Consider the following 11,350-nt stretch of genomic DNA (forward strand, 5'->3'; position numbering starts at 1 on the left):
TTGGTATGAATCATCTAGAGATTTTTTTCCCCTCACATAGGAAAATCCAACAAGCTTATACTTAAAGATAACAAGGCTGAATTCTTAGCTCTGCTGTTTTTTCATTGTTCTTCTTCGGGCAAATCATTAGAGCTTTTTTAGCTTTAATTTTGTTTTTTTATTTGTTACAGAAATACTATCATTTCCCTCTTAGGATTTATGCAGGGTTCAGTGAGCTGATGTTTACCATCTTTGACACAGGGCTTAGTACATCTTAGGTGTGCAGGAAACAGCAGGTGCTCCTTGGTGGTGTGTTTCCCTGTCTCCCAGTCAGTTGTGAGCTCCCTGCAGGGGAGGGACACACAGGACCCATCTCAGTGTGGTGCAAGTAGTAGACACGACGATGGTAGAAAATGGCGCATAGATTTTACTCCATTTCTGTGTTTAGATAGAAGGCTTGGTGTTTTCCACTTTTTTTCTATCACTCACTTTCAAAAAAGACAGCCTTTTTATTGACTTGAAGGTTTTCTTTTCTTTTTCAAGTGCATTGCTTTGTAAATAGGCATAGGAGACAAAATTTCTGTTTTAGCTGCGAAAGACACCCCCGCTACTCCGTAAGCGAGGTTAAAAACCAGAACCGCACAAACCAACCCAGACTGCCTTATGCCCTTTTGGGTCTGTAATGTGAGGAGGGTGGTGTGTAGACAGACCCTCCTGGGCTGTGCTGATCTCCCTCTGTGTGTGCTTGCTTAGGATTCCCTGCCTCAGAGCAGAGGTTTCTAGGCATGAACCGGAAGACACTGTGAAAAACAGCATGCAACAGTCTAGAGGGTTGCTTTTTGAGATGGCACGTGTCTAGTCACTAGTGTGACCTGGAGAGAGTGCAAAATTTGTGTACAAATGGAGGCATCTTGTGTTGGTGGTCCATCGATTATTTGTTTGTTTCTTCCTAGAGCACTTTTACCCACTGTGTTCAGCTTGCTGCTTCCACTAGAAGAAAGAACCCCACTTGTTTGTCAGTGTACAGGTATAATTTTATAAATCTTTTACATAGCTCTCTTTTGAGTTTGAAGGGAAGAAATGAAGACACTTGTGAAAATTTGATTTGTTTTATAAAAACAATGTATGAGGTCTGATCAAAAAATACAGTGAATGTTTAAATTAAAAAAGAATTTATTGCAGTAAATGACACATTGCTATTAAACCCCCTGAAAATATTCCCTCTCGCTTCAAATACACTTATCCCATCATTCTTGCCACTTTCTGTAGCAGTTCTGGAACTCCTCTTTCCTGAGTGTCTTTAGTTGCACTGTCATGGCTGCCTTGCACTGATGTCCTGAATCAATTCAAAATATTTACCTTTTATGGTCATTTTGACTTTGGGGAAGAGCCAGCAGCCACACGATGCCAGGTCCGGTGAATAAGGTGGATGAGGACACACTTGACTGTTTGGGAACATACCACCATGTAGTGGAACTGGCAGATGTTTGCTATTGTGTCTTGACTGGCCACCATTGAGAATATGTAAGCACCTTGACTGTGAGTCGCTATTGTTCCAGCACGGTACCCTGAGAGGCCCAGAGAGAGTGGCAGTGCCCTGAGAGCCCTGGCTGAGTCCAGGAAGTCTGGCTGTGTCCAGAGAGAGTGGCAGTGCCCTGAGAGCCCTGGCTGTGTCCAGGAAGTCTGGCTGTGTCCAGAGAGAGTGGCAGTGCCCTGGGAGCCCTGGCTGAGTCCAGGAAGTCTGGCTGTGTCCAGAGAGAGTGGCAGTGCCCTGAGAGCCCTGGCTGAGTCCAGGAAGTCTGGCTGTGTCCAGAGAGAGTGGCAGTGCCCTGAGAGCCCTGGCTGTGTCCAGGAAGTCTGGCTGTGTCCAGAGAGAGTGGCAGTGCCCTGAGAGCCCTGGCTGTGTCCAGGAAGTCTGGCTGTGTCCAGAGAGAGTGGCAGTGCCCTGAGAGCCCTGGCTGAGTCCAGGAGGTCTGGCTGTGTCCAGAGAGAGTGGCAGTGCCCTGAGAGGCCCTCGTGTGCCCGAGTAGACTAGTGGTACCCTAAGAAGTCCAGGAAGTCTGGCTGTGCCCAGAAGTACTGGTGGTGCCCTGAGAAACCCTGGCTGTGACCAGAGAGCTTGGCTGTGTCCAGGAAATAGCATTCACCTCCAGGCTCCTCGCACAGGGCCCCTCGCGGAAGACGCTTGTCGCGTAGATTGTGAGGCGAGACCCTGTAGGGGTGGAGTGTGGGGACAGAGCCCCAAAAAGCAGTTTCCAGGCTCTCGGCCTCACATAGAAAGGTGCTGGCTCAGGTAGTAAATGGCCATCGACTGTGATCAAATGGCCAGCAGCTGTGGCTAGTTGGCCGTCAGCTGTAACCAGTGAGCCATTAGTCATGAATATAACTGCCGTGGCTAGGCTAGTAGCAAAAAAAAAAGGGGGGGGAGCTAGCAAGAAGATGGTGGCTGAGTCTGCAAGCGGCACAGTGAGGGTTGAGAATTGTGTGGCTCCTGGTTCCTGTGTCTCCAACCCAGCTGCCAGTGAGAGTATAGTGGTGTGACTCCCCTACCTATGGCTCCGTGGGTGTTCCTTTTTGGCCTCACCACGTCCTGCGTTCTTATGTGGGGAGTGGGACCAGAGACCCCGCCTGACACCCCGCATGACATATACCAATGATAAGAGATCTTAAGTGAAGCAATACCAAGGGAAGGACTTTAGGCCAAGGCAGATGAAGAGATTGCACAAGTTCTACCAGATGAGTTTTCATCTACCTTGTCAGTTTGTTCTATAAAACCAGAGGATTGGGGACGATAAGTGCAATGGAAAGCTGCAATGTCAGCCAAGTTTGCAGAACTGGTGTAGGATTTGTCGAGTAAAATGGTTCCCCCATCCCTGTGGGACTCTGTGGGGACTTTACAAGTAGGAGAAACCCTTTCTGTATTTTAGTAACTGCTGCACCTGGAGCCCTTTGGTGTGGGAAACCTTCTCCCCAGTGAGAATACATACAGACTGTTAGGAGTCCATTTTTATCCTCGAGGGGGCAACTGGATTGAAATCTACTTTTCAAACATCAAACAGCCCTCATTAGCTTCAGTAGGCCTCGTTAGTATCGTTTCCCTCTGTTGTAAACAGAGATTCCCTTATTTTAGTTATCTATGTACTGGTCCACTTAAAAACATCACAAGCATTTATAGAAAGTTAAATTGTTAGAAGCAAAATTTAGCTTTTGAATATTAAGGTTCTTTTTTTCCCCTAAGCAATCAAAGACCTGATGGTGCAGAGCACATAAAATTTTGACTTTCCCTTTATAATTTCCTGTGAAGAACATACCAATAGTACAGAAAAACTTTTCTCCTTTTAACAGAGAGAGAAGCCCAAATTCCAATTCTGTGTCTGTGTAGTTTTGAAATTAACTTAAATAAATCTGCTCCAATCTCAGTTAGTTTGTTGTCTTTTTCAAGATTCATTTTGCGTGAACCTTCTACAACACACACAAAATTTCTGCAACTTTCATAAACCTTTCAGCTTTTCCCCTAACTTTTCTGTCTCTTATTCTAGAATAATCATTTTCTTTAGGACAAAATTACTTTCTTTTCCTTCCATGAAAATGTATGTCCATTCCTCATACCTTCTTTTACCAAACACACATCTTATTTTGTCCATGCAACCATTATGAAGCACAATAACATCCTAATCAGGCTGTGTCATGAGTGTCTGGATCTTAATCTGAGGCATCGTGTTCCCTTCTCGCCCTGTAAAATGACACAGTAAGGACACCAAACTTATTACCCTGGTTTCCCATCCGGTCTGCTGGAGCCAATGCTAGAGAGCAGTGGACAACTGCACGTCCTGAATTTAAGTAATACCCTGAAGCTGCATTTTATTTATTAAAGACGAATCCTAAATCATGTGCACTTGAAAAGCAATCACATGAGTTTGTTATTTCTCCATTTTGTATGAGCTCTCATTTCATTTCAGTCCATTAAATAGGTTTCTTTTACAATGTAAATTTGAATTTACAAATCAGTTTCTGCGATGCTTTCTAGGGACAGAAATATACCATATTTCTAATAAATACACACGTACACACAGCACAATAATACAAAACCCAAAGAAAAGTTTTGGATCCAGGTACGTTTTCTGGCCGATGGAGTAAATTGTGGTTTTCCTCAAATGGCTAAAGTTTTTGCACACCTTTAAGGAGGTTTTTAAAACTGAAAGAATGCATTCTATTATCCTGGGATGTTTGAGATTCTCTGCTTTAAAGTTTCTCCATCGGTGGGCTTATCAACAAACACACAAAAAATAAAATGGAAAGCCAGTGTGAACAAAAAATTTGGAAAGCTCAGAAAGTACAGAGAGTGGCCGAAAAGGCCTGAGTTTTCAAAGGGGCAGATTTTCCTGGGGGAGGGAAAGACTGACAAATGGCTCCAGCAGTGAAGCCTGAGCAGCTAATGGCTGCTGCCCATCTGGAGTCACAGAAGACGGGAGGGAAAGAAAAGGTGCAGCGGGCAGGCAGGTGCTGTAGGCGAGGGCGCACTGGTAGGAGAGGGGTCTTCCCAGGGCTTTTTGGTAAAGCTGGCTGTGGAGTCGCAAGTGCAGGGCTCAGAAGGAACGTTTTCTATCAACCCCCCACCCCCCCCCTTGCTTTGTTCCAGTCTCGCAAGAGCTGGTTTTGTTTGTTTGTTTGTTTGTTTGTTTTTAAATGTATCAGGGCATTTGCCGAATTTTAGAATTACTTCTAAGGTAGACAACAGCAGCCTCCTGATTTTATTTAGAGCTCTCAAGCTACCTGTTTTAAAACAAAAAGCTTCCCATTGTTCTAGGAGGTACAGTCTTTCCTTTGTACTGAGCACCCAAATAAACGAGCTCTGGAGTTTCAAAGGAACCTATCGTGGCTAACGAAGCTTGAGATCATCTTGTGTGATTTTTGTCCAGAAGCTTAGCCAACTGCAACCCTCTGGACCATAATTTTGGAACATGTATGTAATCAACCAAAGTCCCAGCCGGTGGCCGCTTGCATGTGAAAATTTACAGCATGGGTTACCCATTTTGGTCTCCTCCTTGCGAAAGTGTCCTTTTCAGTTCCTCTTATGAGTGTCGCCACAAACCTTATAAACAAGGCCTAGTCCCAACCTAGAGGATATCTTCCCTAAGTAACAAACACTACTGAGGAAAGCCATCCCTGGCAGATACCCTCCTTGGTACCAAAGGCAACTGAGGGTACCTACCGCTCCTAGGTACCAAACCCCAATCGTATGAAATTGTTTTCATGTTGCTTTGTCCAGATAGGTCTTCTTTTTTTGTTTTCATTTAAATAATGGGGTGGACAGAAGGGAGTGCAAAATTTCTGCCAATGACTATTTATGCGATTTGGGGCATTTCTTTGGACCTCCTTAATTTACTGACGTGAAAAATGAGATCACTGGACCAGATGCTTACCTCTGGGTCTTACCTTCTATGTATGGTTGTATCTGGGGGCCAAGTTTGCTGTTTTTTGGGATGCTCATATTTTTTTGATAGACAGTGAATCCCTGTTGTGTACCAGGCATGATGCCAGGCTTTTCAGATATGCATTAGGGAAGACAGAGAGTTCCTGTCATGGAATTGACTGTCTCAGAAAAAGGCAGGTCAGTAAATCATAGACATACAGGTGACGGCAGATGGAGGTCAGGGATGCACATAGAACAGGGTTGGCTGACACGTGAAATGTTGAAATTGTGTAAATGAGGCCGACGTATACCTGCCACAAAGAGGTATCTCTGTCACATGGTTGCTGGTGTTCTTTGCCATCACTTTCCGTCTTCGGAATCTGGGCTCGATCCATAGAAGGGGCGTTCTTTGTGCCTGTGGGACTTGACCTTGTGTAGATGTGTGCGTACAGGCCAGAGCTAGAAGTTTTCGGAAAGATAGCTATCACCTCGTCTGTCGCTTTGGTTTGACTCTTGTTATTTTTGGTTTTGGATAGGATTGTGTGTGAGTTGGGCTGTTTGTTTGAAAGCTTTCAAAGAAATTTTTTTGTCTTCCTTGACCTTAAATATTACTTTATTCATTTTAAAAACTACATTGTTCAGTTTTATACTTAAATAAAATATAGGTCTCGAGGGGTTGGTGGAGGTGACGCTGGTTCCAACACTAGCACAGCTGGGCAGTGAGTTGACTGGTGACTTGGCCAGAGCACTGGGGGTGCGGGGCCGGGGAGTGGCGTGGAGTGGGCTGGAGAGAGTCAGTGGGGCTGTCCAAGGGAACAGAGATACGCGGACTGTGTTAAGGAGCTTGCCTTTGAATGGGGCTGAGGTTACCGAACGAGCCGGATGGAGCGTCAGGGTCGAGGGAGAGGTTTTGCTGAACCTGTCGCAGAGAATTCGTCTTCGTGGCTGAGCCCTGGATTGTGTGTGTATCTCTCAAACGTAAGGACATCGTCTTACCCAAGCACAGTACCGTTTTCACACCCAGCCAGTTCACAGTGAGTCCTTCCTGTGATCTGATACTGGGTCCGTGTTCATGTTTCTAGACTTGTACCTTAATAGGAGAGAGTAGGCTCCAGGGCCTGTTCCCCAAGCAGGGAAAGCATTGAAAATACAGGGGACGGGAAATAGCTGCCGGTGGACGAGGAACCTGCAGGAAGCCCGAGAGGAGAGATGAGCTGGGGAGCCTCCCGCTGTCTGAAAGGGAAGGCAGATGCGGGCCTGGGGTGGGGAGGGGCAGGTCCTTGGAGGAAAGTGAAAATGCCAGTGCGGTGCTGAGCTGGCTTCTTGGCGTCTTTGCGTCTCGCGTACAGAAGAGACAAATCTCCTACCCTTGAAATCATTTGGCTTTCAGTCCCTTATTGGCAAGTTGAATCTCTTCCCTAGTTTACAGACGTTTGGTTTTCCGCACCACTCGAGGAAGAAAGCTTCGGGAGTTAGAGGTAGGGTGACAAAGGGCTAGGAAGTGGGGCCTGATGTGAGTGACAAGAGGAGAGGTAGGAGAGGGCCTGTGATCAAAAGCATCTATACTGGGCCAAAGGACCGGCTGCAAAAAGTCCGGCTGCAAAAAGTCCGGCTGCTTATAGCACGGAAGCCAACACTCCAGAGGCGAGGCCGGTGGATGGTCGGCATCCCGGGAGGATGGCGGAGTCCTGTCCTAAGGCCGTCCCCTGCCTTCCAGCTTGGCCCAAAGGTTTTCGAGGCAGGTGAGGAGAGGCCGAACAAAGGAAGAGTTCAGGGAAACGCGTGGTTCTGCACCACAAAGGAAAGCAGACGTGGCTCAGGCCAAGTCCTGGGAAGAAGGCGCTTCCCAGAGGCAGGTCTCTTTCCGGGATCAGAGTGGATCTTCTTTGATGTGAAAAGGTCCTTCGAGTCATTGTCCCGGATGTTTCCTTGAGGAACCAGGGTCATGTAGCCTGTCAGGGTGCAAACAGAACAATTGAAACTGGTATGCAGAGTATATGTACAGTAAACAGAGTCTCTAAGGTTGGGAGGGAGGAGAGATAAGCAAAGCAAAGCAAAACTTACAAAAAGTCCCAAGCTCAACTACACTTTCGACTCAAATGACACTAGAGCTCTCAATCTCCACATAGAAGATACGAGTGCCACCGTGACAGCCTGTCCCCTTCGACCTCGAAGGGGAAGAAGGGATCCAAGTTGGCACTAGTTGAGCAGTAGGTCGCTGGCCTACTATGGAGGTCAAAAGTCCACCGAGAATGATGACATTTGCTGTGATTTTCCCCAAAAAAGCTGTGGAATGGGCCGAGCATCAAACAACTGGAAGGAATCTCCTGTTGCCAGGCTATTGAGATAGGCGTTAGGAAGACCGTTCTTGTCACGGAATACACTGTCTCAGGGGGATGCAGGGCAACAAATCATTGATGTACAGGTGACGGCAGGTGGATGTCAGGGATGCACATAGAACAGGGTTGGCTGACGCGTGAAATGTTGAAATCGTGCAAATGAGGCCGATGTATACCTGCCATAAAGAGGTATCTCTGTCAGACGGTTGCTGGTGTTCTTTCCCGTTACTTTCCGTCTTCGGAATCTGGGCTCGATCCATAGGAGGCACGTTCCTTGTGCCTGTGGGACTTGACCTTGGTAGATGTGTGCGTACAGGCCACAGCTAGAAGTTTTCGGGAAGATAGCTATCACCTCGTCCGTCGCTTTAGTTTGACTCCTGTCTTTTCTGGTTTTTTGGTAGGATTGTGTGTGACTCGGGCGGTGTTTTATTTGAACGCTTCCAAAGATAACTGTCTTGACTGACTTTCAGTGTTACTCGACTCCACTTTACAAACGACATTATTCAGTTTTATATTTAAATAGTGAGTTTTTAAAATTACTGACTTGCTCTCTCCGTCCAGTTTTTGTATAGAAATCAACTTCCAGGTAAATACGATTCATCGGTAAATAAGTCAGTCAATCTGCCTAAGTTCCTGTAGCATCGGGAAATTGCCGTGGTCATTTTTAGAATTACGGTTGATGAGTTGGCCCGGAGAAGTCGCAGAGGTGACAAAGGTTATGCCAGAGGGAGGTGAATGAGAGGGAACTTTCCTCAGATCGCCCTTCTGTAACTGTATTGGTGAGGATAGGCTGTTCTAACACAAAGTCCTCAAAAGATGAGTTGGCTCCCACACAATCCAAATGTACGTCTTGTTCCCGTGATAGTACCTAGCAGGGCCAGAGGCCACGTGGAGATTAGGGTCCCAGGTTGATGGGCCACCGGCCACCTTCAGGTGGAGGCTTCAAAGACTGCCTTCAGTGTTGACTCCCTCTAGTCAGGTGCAAGGGAAGAGCACCTGGAGGGCCCTGCCTACTGGTTGTATCCATGACGTGGGCCTGGAAGTGGTGACATCCACTGTCACTCAGAGGTACCACTGGCTCCAGCACCAGCCCAGCCGGACCAGGCTCTGGCCCCACAGCGGGTTGTTCCTCAGGCTGTGGAGTGTTCTGGACTTCTGGAGGTGGTTGTGGACAGGATAACGTGACAGGTTCCCGCACGTGCCTGCCCTCCTCGTGCCTTTCCCAAGACAGGCAAGATGCTATTGCCTGTAACGGCACTCCGGCCTAAGAACCTCCCCTCCCCAGATGATCTTCGCAGCCTGCAGTCCCCTCACCTTCCAGCTCTGCCTCGGAGGGCTCCAGATTCTCCAGCTCTACCCAAAGGAGGTGGACGTGGCCTACCAGGTGTGAGACAGGAGAGTCCACCTGCACAAGCGCCCGCTTCAGCTTGGACCAGGGCAGAAGGAGGGGCTGGCCGCAGTACTGCACCCGGTCTGGCCAGGTTCCCACCATTGAAGCGATGGCCCTGGGGGGAGGCAGTCAGGCAGCAGACAGAGAGTGTCACAGTCCCGGTCTCCCCTTCCACACTGCCCTCCCGTGGGCCCCTCATTTGGAACTGAGCCCCTCTGTAACAGCCACCGCACGTGCAGGGGGCAGCTTCATCCTACCCCTACCCCCGTGGGGCTGTCCTGGCCGTAGGAGGGCTGGTGATCCTGCAGGTTCACCATGGAGTCTGTGTGAGCCTCTTCTTCCCAATGGCATTTCTCCCGCAGGTCCCAGTCACTGGCCACCCAACCCTCCATGCACCTGGGCATCTGGACTGAGGACTGGGACAGGCTGGTCAGCAGGCTGCTCACCATACCTCCTGTTCTGAGCCTGGTGATGGTGGCCAGAGAGATGGGTGTGGAGAAGGGAAGAGCGGGATGGGAGTGTGGTCGGCTTGGGACGCGTCGTCCCGGTCTCCACTCTGGTCCTAGGGGGCCTGGCCGCTTCCACAGTTCCCTTGGACACCTGTCCTCCCGCAGTGGAAGCCAGCAGACCTCAGCCCCACTCCCATTGAAACCGGAAGATGTGTGAGATCAGGGCTGTGCTCGTTCCTCCCCTCCCACAGCCTCCATTCCGTCGACACCAGGAAGCCGTCCTCGACCCAAAGACCACTCACCTTGTCACCTGGTCCATCGGGGTGTCCCCTTGGTTGTCATAGGGGAAGAAGCCTCCGGATGTGGAGAAGACCTCGATGGCATCCCATCTGCTGGATGGTGGACGGGACACGTGAATGAGGTCTAGTGTTTCTGCCTGACTCACTGACCAGAACTGAGGCCTGGGGATCGCATCTGCTTCATTCACTGACCTGAGCTAAGTGTCTCCAAGAGTGCCTGCCTATAGCAGGTGCTTCCTACACATTGTGGAGCAAATGGGCTCCACCCAGAACCATCCCAGATACCTGAGCAGGCCTGGGGTCCCGTGCTGTCCCCAGAGATCCCTAATCTGGCTACACCACAGACAACGGCCAGTACCAGGCGGCTACAATGTCAGCTCTTTGAAAGGAGGTTTCCCATGCGCGTTTCCAACCTCAGAAAAGCCATAGGCCGCTGCTGGGTGAGGCAGGTGACTTTTCGTGGGGGAGAGAAATCCTTGCCGAGAACAAGCGCAGCACGTCCAGCCGCCCTTTCTGCGGAGACGGGCACCAGGTATGCACCTGCCATGGCTTCTCCCTACGGTAGTCCCCACGAGCACCCTAGGATGTTTCTCCCGTACCACCGCCTTTTTCAGAGGAGGAAACTGAGGCTAAAGAGATGGGGTGACACTTGCAAGTCCCACAGCTACCAGTGGGCGGAGACAGCCCTGTGCCGTCGGCAGGGCGGGTGCTCACCCAGGAAGCAGCTGGTCCAGGACCTGTTGTGCTCTGGAGAAGGCCGGGTGGAGGACCGTGAAGGTGGAGATGCGGGAGATGTTCCCACCCGGGAGGGTTTGCAGCGTGGACTTCTTTAGGCCTTCCAGTGTGCCTTGCTGCAGGGCCCGCATCCTGCATGCCTCGGTGAGGTGCGACGTGAACTCCGCTTCATACTGGGTGGGACAAGGAGGGACGTCCAGTCAGCGGCATCTCCATGAATCACCGGGGGAACTGAGGTCTGGAGCTCCCCCAGGAACTGCCAGCCCCTCAGGGACGTGTGCAAGAGGAGGGACAGGCGTGCCCACGCTGAACATGGTTCTGGCTTGAAAGTACCATTGAGTTTCGGTGGTGGTGGTGGTGGTGTTCATTGTTGTTCCCTTCCAGGCACAAGTCGGCTGAGGAACAAGCGACCTCCGTGAATGGTGATTGTCCCAGTGAGTGCACAAGAAACACGCCATTATAGTGATGACAGCACAGAGGCTTAGGGATGTGAAATGGCTGCCCAGGGTCATCCAGGTCACACCTGACAACTGTCCAAATGTAGAGCGGCAAGAAGGCATTTTTCTCTTTCCTCCCTGGGACTTTTCCGCCCACTGCTGACACGGAGAACCGAGGCCCCCCCAAATTTGGAGACAGTGTAAAGGATAGATCCAGCTTATGAAAACCCTCGACTTCGAAAAGGTCACTGATTTTTCTCATTTTACATCCAAAGGCATTTTGAGACCCTCTGTATGCAGGTCCCTGAT

General features: G+C 49.4%; 1 pseudogene; it reads right to left on the reverse strand.

The window, feature by feature from the left end:
* Window positions 1-8,743: 8,743 nt before the first annotated feature.
* LOC117020112 (ral guanine nucleotide dissociation stimulator-like) lies at window positions 8,744-10,956 on the reverse strand (annotated as a pseudogene).
* Between the last annotated feature and the right edge of the window lie 394 nt (window positions 10,957-11,350).

This window comes from Rhinolophus ferrumequinum, unplaced genomic scaffold, assembly GCF_004115265.2.
Source record: "Rhinolophus ferrumequinum isolate MPI-CBG mRhiFer1 unplaced genomic scaffold, mRhiFer1_v1.p scaffold_87_arrow_ctg1, whole genome shotgun sequence".
Taxonomy (NCBI): domain Eukaryota; kingdom Metazoa; phylum Chordata; class Mammalia; order Chiroptera; family Rhinolophidae; genus Rhinolophus; species Rhinolophus ferrumequinum.